Raw genomic sequence first — 9,856 nt, 5'->3', positions numbered from 1 at the left:
CATGCATTGAGTAACTGAACTCACAATCAATTCCACACATTGTTGGAACTAATCTAACTGGACTTAACTAAGTTAATTGAGCTAACTAATTACAACTCATCCTAATCTCCTTAATTAAGGGATAACTTCCTCAATCAAAGGGATCACTGTTGCATGTCTTCACATAGACTTCATGTTTTATTTTCTCCAACTAATTAACTCAAGATGAATTAATTAATTATTTTTCAAATAGTTGGTGAGACTAAATTCGAATTTTAATTCTCAATTTTAATTCAGGGACTAGTTAAAAATTGGAATATATCCTGAAATGCTATCTATAGCAATGCTATTTTTAGCATTTCTATTTTTTGCTATTTCCAATAGAGTTGGAGTATATCCTGAAATGCTATTTTTAGCATTTCTATTTTTATCATTTCTTGTTTCTTTTTTCAATAGGAAATATTAGCCTTAGTTTTCTTCATATCCTCAAATATGTTATATTCAATAGTACCTAAGACTATTAGGGTCTTTGATGTAGGAGAAGTGTCAGGAGGAGTTTTAGGAGTATTCAATGTGGACTCTGAAGATTGATTAGAAGACTTTTTTGGTGTACCTTTTTCATTTTATGAGCTATTTGGAATTTTTTTTATTTTTATTTTTCTATACTATGTCTGTAGGTCCTTTACTTCAATTACTTACCGGAAGAGCCTCTTCTTCTTCTTCTTCTTTTTCTTCTTCATTTTTTGAAGTGGTAAGGATAAAATCCCATAGGTTATTTGCCTCTATTACTTCTAGATGTTTTGCTTCTTCTACTGATACTATTCATTCCTTCTCCTCTTCATCATTTGAATCTGTGGTAGATATCTAAAAGGTATTCTCATTGATGTTTCAGCTACTTTCTTCTTCAATTCTACCATCTCATTGGAAATAGTTTTGAGGACTTTATGTAAACCTTTTAGATCATAAGCTTTCTTTTTGGGTTCTTCTTGAAAGTGACCTTTTTAGCTGGTTTTCTTTCTTCAAAAACAACTTTCTTCTCGAGGGCTAATACCCTTTTCTCAACAGCTAGAGCTTCTTTCATATTATCATTGAGTATTGTCTTTTGAGCTCTGTCAATGAACATAGTCATATTTGAAGGCATAACATTGATATAATGTTCAATCTGAACAATGACACCAGGTCTGGATGTAGTTGGGATCTTATTCAAGAGTTTATTAAATCTTGAATTAAAATATTTAATCTTCTCATTAGGTGAGGCTTTGAGATTTGATAATTCATTAATTAATGTTGCTATTGTTTTATCATCCCCAAATTTCTTAAGGAATTATTCTTCGAATGTATCCCAATTAGTAATTGATCCAACAGATAAAGAGAAATACCATTACCCCGTTGATCCATCGAATGTGTAAGGGAATAATCTACACACTACATCCTCTTTAGAAACTCCATTAAGATTAATTGCCAACATAAAATTGTGTAAATGTTCTTCTGCAGGAAGTCCATCATCATGATTAAATTTAGGCAACCATCTCTCTGGATGTTCAGGGAGAGGGTGCAGAGGAGGGTTCATTGTAACTGATCCTAGATTATTCCATGGGACTCTATTTTCCATTATGGTATTAACAATATGCCTAGTGGTTGATGAGGTAGATCTAGAAGTAGATGTACTTGATGAAAGGGCAATTGAAGTATTAGCAATTGGAATAGTCCCCCCAATAGCATTGTTGACAACAATAGCATTGGTTGGTTAGAGAGAAGAAATATGAGTGGATGAAGGTGTTAAAGGATGATAGGAGGATGGTAAAAGAGGACGTGAAAGAGTGTGAGAAGAAGTAGGAAGAATAGTAGGAGTATGAAGTGGAGAAGATGTGATGCTCTTACTAGCTGAGGATTCAACACCAAAAATTTGCTTCTTTTTCTTGTGAGTTGGTAATGGGAATTCAAATGGTTTGACTCCAAGTTTCTCACTTTGTGATATAGTAAGGACTCTAGTAGATTTTAGTGAAGATGTAATACTACCCTCGGAAGGTTCAAGTTGATTTTTTTTTTTTTTTTTCTCTAGAAATGGAAATTCCTTCCAATTTATGTATGAGAGTTTGAAGTTTAGAAGCTTCAACTGGTTGATATGAAAGCAGTGTGTTTACATAGGATTCACTAGTTAATATTTTAACAAGTCTAGGAGATTTAGAAGATGTTTCAACAACTTCAAATCGAGAATCATGTGACTTGGAATGTGATCTAGAAGTTGGAGGATATTTTGAGGGGCATTGAATCTTAGGATGGCCTCTTGATTTAGAGTGAGATCATATTTCCATTCATATTTTGTTGGCTCTCCTTCTAGAGCCAAATATGTTGATGGTCTAAATTGACCACATCAACATTGAGGGAAAACCACCTAGCCGAGGCCGCAATTAGACCCTTTTGGGATGGTGCTTCCAACTGGAATTATGGGACCAGTTACCCTTTAATAAAAATTGTGTGAAGTGGGATGGATATTGATGATAATAGTTCTTTAGAAATATTAATATACTCTGAGAAACAAATCACACATTACTACAATCTATTATAGTACCCAGGTAAGCTGAAAACATATGTGCTAGAAATATGTCATAACAAACATAATAATGTAGGTTATTACGAAATTATGATATTAATTCAATCAAAGCAAATTAATTTTATTAAATATTTAATTAAATTAATTTAAGTAAAACATCACATGTGATAAGAATTTCGTTATTCACAATACAACATAATTTTCTATCAAACATGTCAGAAGTGATCATGAAAAACTAACTGGAACACATATATGTGAACAATATAAATGAAGAATTCCTTTCAAAGAAAAGAAACAAAAACAATGGTTAATAATACTCGAGAAACTGTAAATCTGATCATTCCAAAACTGCAAGTGGTTCATCTTTATATTAAGAAAAACTCAAATACAGAAGATAAATTTAAGTTCTTTCTTCTTAAAATTAAAAACCCCCCATCTCCATCGCAGAAAGGTAAATTTATAGTTTCAATACAAAAATGATAAAACCCAACCCTTCCACTAATCTCTCAACAAAAACAAATAGTAAAAGACTAATCAAGAAATTGTTGTAACAGTTTTTCAACTTAGGACAAGGAATGCCCAATAGTGAGTTGTCGCAACTTGTACATATCTAGCAGACTGGTGAGCTCTGGAGGATGCATAGGCTTAATCCTTATATGACTGGTAAAAATAACAATCTTCAACGGTGGTAACATCTGGATGGTAAGATTGGATAAGCAACAAAGTACCAACCATTGGCTATGAGGCTTAACAAGAAACTGCTAATGATGTTTAAAATCAACCTTGGATAACTGCTCAACTCTTTCAGCCATTGTTGTGTTATGTTCCAACCAAGTTTTCAATAAAGTATTCGCATCTAGAAGTGAATCTTCTGAATAGTTAGAGAGAATATTTGATTGTAACAAAGTATCATTGACCGATTCAATGATAGAATTAGAAATATCTTGGACCTTGTTCACTACAAATTTGACTTTTTTCATTATGATTTCCCATTCTCGAAAAATTATTAATTTTTGTGCCTCATCATGTTTAGGCAAATTTTCTTTTCTACCTTCTGCACTTTCCTGCAAACTTAGAAAATCAGTTAATTTCTCATTCACTTCATCAAAATAACTCATCATCTTGACCAACTGATCAATGAGAGAATTTCATGTCTTACATTGATCCTAAATCAGCATGATCTTATTGCAAAACATCTTTTTCTTATGCCTAAGAAGAGCATTCAACTCTTTGGCTTCTTTCTTAAACTTTATAAGTTGGGGACTAACACTTAATTTCTCTATATTTCTTTGCATTTCATCAATTTGATTAATGCTCCTTATCATTTTGTAGTTTTAATGCATCAAATTTCTTTTGTAGCTCTGCAAATTAATTATGCCCTAGTTCAGTAATCTTTTGTTTCTCTACATTGAACTCTTGTTCCAAAAATATGATCTTGTCTTCTTTCTCCTTAAGAATTTCTTGGACTTCTACTTCCTTGTATATCGTAGCCGAAGCCCTTTTATCATTGAGGCCTCCATTTTCTTCAATTTCATTGAGGCCTCCATTTTCTTCAATTTCCTCTATTTTCCTCTCATGCAACCTTGTGAACTTTCATCTTCCTTTTCTCCTATTTTCCTTTATTTTTGTAAATAAAATGTCAATTAATTCATCGTTTCCTTCGCCAATTCTTTGTCGATTTCCTTAGTCATTAATAATCAAAACTAGCACCCACTAGGATGTTTTTTCCCACCATTAATCTTGGAATATGTGTCCCATGACCTTGGTCTTATTTTATTTACATAGAAATCAACAAGGGGTTGTTATAAACCCCTCCCCCTTAGGGGAACACCATCCTTGGTGTTCAATGACACCTATGACTAGAAAACCATTGAAAACAAAACATACTACCCATGGATCTTTATAACACAATTCGTTGTAGTATTTATAATGACCTCTGTTGAGAACTGTTAGCGCCGCTAGATAGCTTCAGTTTTTGAAGGTCAGAAATGAGCTTGGTCCGCTTGGTTACGCTTAAAGGGAAGCTCATAACGGTCACTTTCTCTTTTTCCTTTGCCCTGCTCATTCCCCCCTTCATCAGTCCTAAAAACAATTAATTCCTTTATCGGGTTTGGGTTTAATCACTATTGCAGATCGCATCCATGTGTTTATAAAGGCTGCGCCCCTCAGCTTCCGTCGATGTGATCTGATCGCAAATCGCATTCGCAAGTGTATAAAATCCATGCCCCTCTGCTTCTGCCGATGCGATACTGCGATGCGATCTGATCGCAAATTGCATCTGCGAGTGTATAAAAGTCGTGCCCCTCTGCTTCTGTCGATGCGATATTGCGATGCAATCTGATCGTAATCGCACGTTGCCATACGTAAAGGCCCGAGATCCAAAACCCAATTCGATGACTCTCGTCGTGCCCGATAAAGTGATTCGCCCTATCATCCTTCCACCGTCTGATCAGCTCAGGCAGGATCCACTGGCCCACACTCATTCCGCTCTTGCTTCTTCCGATATCCTTCGCCAGGGCATCTCCACTGTCTATCCTCCCGATCCGATGGCCGACCTCTCTCCCTCATCCAGCTCGTCCATCTGCCATGCAGTCCACGTCTCTTGACCGTTCCATGCTCCCGAAGGACGAAGGTGACCAGTCTACCAGTACCAGGTGCATTTCCTCCTCAACAACCGCATTCAACAGATAGTATGGTCAAGAAGGAAAAGGACAGAGCTCGAGTAGGTAACTGCATTTAATAGTTATGGGACTTCATCCCATATGACACTCCAGCCACCTGAGAAGACAGCAGAGCACCCGAGAAGGTCAAATTCATCCACTACAGCAAGCAATCGCACTCAGACTCCATCAGGCAGTTAAAGCAGTTGGTGGTTAATTATGACCCCTCCATACTTAGAATGGCCGAGTGCCTTTGTAATGAAACTCTATATATATCCACAAAAAAGATGTAATCAGGGTGGATGGTTTTTGTTTTGATGTAAGGTTCAACATCTGGATACTGTAACTGCTTTGATACTTGCAGCGTCTCGTCTTCATTTTCAGCTAATACAAGCTTCTTTTGTTGTTAATTGCTCACTTTCCATCTCTTTTCTATTCTAGGCTGTGCTTGATATGCATTTTTTTCCTAAAATCTTGATGTTTAGCATTAGAGGGGCTGTCATCCCACCTCTGTGTTTGAATCTTACATGCGTTAGTGAATGTGTCAATCAGGTTTCTTTTCACTTAGTGGCAGAGAGCTGTCATCCTGTCTGTTCACTAGGGAATTAGATTTGCAGACCTTTTTACTGGTTGCAGTCGGCCATCACAAGGTCCTGTGCATCTGCTGGTGTGGTCAGTGTTCTCCATATTCACCCAATCATTAAACTGTGAGTAATTGGTAGTCTAAAGCCTTGTAGTCTGGGGGTGTTCACGCATGTCTCGAGTCAAGCAAAGTAGGAGTGGTTATCTGGCTTGAATATGCATCATTCCTTCCATTCACCCATTTCCAACATTAAGTTGAGTTTGTAATGTTCCCAAGCATCTCCGAGCTACAACCTAGGAGAGTTTCTTAGGGTGATAACAAGAACAAAACAACATATCACTTACTAGAGCTTTATAACACAACTCATTATGGTATTTAAAATAACAACCACATATACTTATGCACATTTTCTTCAACCAACAAATAATCATATTGCCTATGTAGCTTTATAAATCCATCTCATTATAGTATTTACAATAACATACTCATATATGCATATGCACATTTGCTCTAACTAGTAAATAAAAGGATATGATGTTTGCATCAGCAACAAGGGAATCCAGAGGCTCACACCTCCACCCTCAAAAGTAGTACCAAGATTCACCTCCTTCCTAGGAAGTCCAGAATCCACTGCCAAAGTCAAACCTACATCCAATGTCTAGTGCTATGATCCTTGCACTACACGTTCCCTCAATGAAAAGTTACTGGCTCATTGTTCTAGGGCACACTCCCAATGTGCTTCTAATTCCATTTGGCAATGATAATGACCATAACAAATTCATTCCTTAGCCTTCCCTTCTCTGCTACATAGTCTCTCGGGAAATCCATTCACCTCCTTCCGTGAAGTCACTCACCTTACAAGTTCTGATGGCATCTGCTTCTCTGCTACACAATCCCTCGGGTGATCCATCCCTTGACAAGGTTTCCTTGCATCAAAATTCCAAAACCCAAGGCATATTCCTGCGGGTCATAACATGCTCATGGAAATCAATGGACACTATTGGCTACCAGTGTCCCACAATGGCCCTGCTCCTGAATGTTTTACCAACATACTATTGCATGTTCCAATTCCTTTCACTGCTACTGATAACATTCTTGCAAACAGTTTCAACCACCCAAACTAGGCATTTTCAATCACCAAAACTAGGCATTTTCAATCACCCAAACCTAATCATTTCCAATGCTTTCTTGTACTAAGCACATAATTGAAGTTAGATTCAAAACAAATTCAAATAAATTCAAATCATACCTCTTTGTAGCTCATCAATAAGGTACACCTACAATTCTATTTACTTCTTGTCACAACAATCCAAACTAGTTCTTTGATCAAATCATCATGTATAAACATGTCACATCTGATTAGCTCAAAACTCAACCATCATAAATCAAAATCATAGATCGCATGTAACCATCATAAATCAGAGTCATAAATCATATGCATAATTAAAAATGAAATAAAATATTGATATTTATCCTTCAATTGGTTTTTTACTTCTACCTTTGTCCTTTGTCCTTTTTGTACACTCACCGGATCAGTTGCCACACTCGGCAAACACCCAATGCCTTCTCTTCAACCATGTACACATACACATAGTGTACATCACATGCATACATCCATACACAGTTTACCACATCATACATAAATGTACCTACACACGGTATACAACACAATACATACACCTACACCCAATGTAAAACACAACACATACAGCTACACACGACATAGAACATCACACATTACATGCACCTATGTTCAACATACAACAAAACACATACACCTACACCTAGTGTAAAAAACAACACATATAAGTACACAAAGTACAACACAACAAATACACATGTCACGAAACAATGACTACATAGTACCATCTGTGCACAACACACAATGTATGACATGTAAACAATACCATATGTACATATCACCACTTGCACATTATGTACACAACACCACCTACACAACACCACATGTACAACCTACACAATGTGTACACAACATCACCTGCACAATGTGTACACAGCACAACATGTACACAACACCATATGCACACAACACCACATGTACATAGCACCACATGTAAAACATGCAGATAGTACCATATGTAGACAACGCCGCATATACAACATGTACACAACACCATCTATACACAACACTACATATACAACATGCACACAACACAATAGATACACAACACCATATGTACAATGTGTACATTGCACCACATGTACATAGAACTGCATATATAGCATGTACGCAACACCACATATACGACATGCACAACATGTACACAACAGTGTTACTACACATCCAGAGATGACACTATCTCTACCAAACAACATTTCCTCTAGTGTCTTTCCACTATCCATGCTTTTCCCAACATGTTGCAGATCAGTTGCTTTCATTCAGCTAATGTATCCTTCAACATTACCTGTCATAGCATAAACATAAGCATAATATAAACACATAATATCAAACCATATCCACATGATACTAACCTCATAGATATGTGAGGGTTTTTCTTCCCAGTTGATTCCTCATAAAACTAGGAATCCCTTCATGCCATTCACTTGCATAAGCAATAATTCCTCCACAAAATGATCCCTTATGACCCTATCAAACAATGAAATATATGCATACATATAAACATTAGCATAAAATGATCACAATCCTTGATGACCTTACCAGACAATGACATACATACATACATGTATACATATATAGACATCAATGTAACCATGATCACAACATAATTACCAGATATCATAAGGTCAAGGCTAAGAGAACTCCCTCTATCTGTGCAACACATGATACTAACCTCATAGATATGTCAAGGTTTTCCTTCCCACTTGATTCCTCATAAAACTAGGAATCCCTTCATGCCATTCACTTGCATAAGCAATAATTCCTGCACAAAATGATCCCTTATGACCCTATTAAACAATGAAATATATGTATACATATATACATATAAACATTAGCATAAAATGATCACAATCCTTGATGACCTTACCAGACAACGACATACATACATACATGTATACATATATAGACATCAGTGTAACCATGATCACAACATAATTACCAGATATCATAAGGTCAAGGCTAAGAGAACTCCCTTTATCTGTGCAACACATGCACAACATTGAGAACAACAGTTTCCACCATAGCCAAGGCATATGACACCTCAAATCCATTTACTTTACCTTTCTTGGTTACCTTTCTTATGATTTTCCTTCCATCATCCATTTACCCCAATGGACCCAACCAACTCAACCGATTGTCATATTGTTTCCTTCAACGGCCCTTTACTTATGCATCGGGTTTCATTTGGATCTTACATTACCTTTTGGGTTCATTTAGCTCTCCCCGAGCTCCATTAACTTTCCTCTTTCGCCAACAAATTCCCAATACCCTCAAAACATAAAAGGCAAGAATAAGAACAAACAAGAAGAAAACCATGAAAAACCAATAGCAATATGACACCACAAACAAAAAGGCATGGCCATGCATTAGAAGCGAATAAAATCACAAAAGATCGAAGGCACAAAACTAGCAACAAACGCCATGACTCAACCCAATGCTTCCCAATGCTTCCAAGGGAAAGATCAACTTGAGCCTTCTTCAAGATTTCATGTAAGCCCTTTTTCCATGCAATCCCCTGCATCAAACTTCCAGTGCATAAATAAACATAATAACATACCAGTTACCTTACCAGGCTTGTTGTAATCAACACGAGGCCTATAATTGAACATGTACACACGTCATCTCTCAAGGGACTCCAATTCCTTGGAGAGTCTAGCCATAACTAAAAACCAACTATTATACCTGTTAAATACATGTTCATTAATATAGCTGTTGGGTCCCTATAATACTAGTGATTACCCCATTACTATTGTAGTTATACCCCTTATTTATATTGTTGTGCCCCTATTACCCCCATATTGTTATTTCTGTGCCCCATAGAATCCCTCTATTGTTATTTTTGTGGCTTTATATTATTATTGTTAGGTCGGCTGGATTATATTGTGACTCCTTAGACTCCTATATATAGAAAGGAGGTTTTGTCATTTGTATCATCCAAG

The sequence above is a fragment of the Pinus tabuliformis genome, chromosome 6 (genome assembly GCF_031772625.1).
Source record: "Pinus tabuliformis cultivar Carrire ecotype Pingquan chromosome 6, CPIR1, whole genome shotgun sequence".
NCBI lineage: Eukaryota > Viridiplantae > Streptophyta > Pinopsida > Pinales > Pinaceae > Pinus > Pinus tabuliformis.
Note: the sequence above shows the minus strand (reverse complement) of the source record.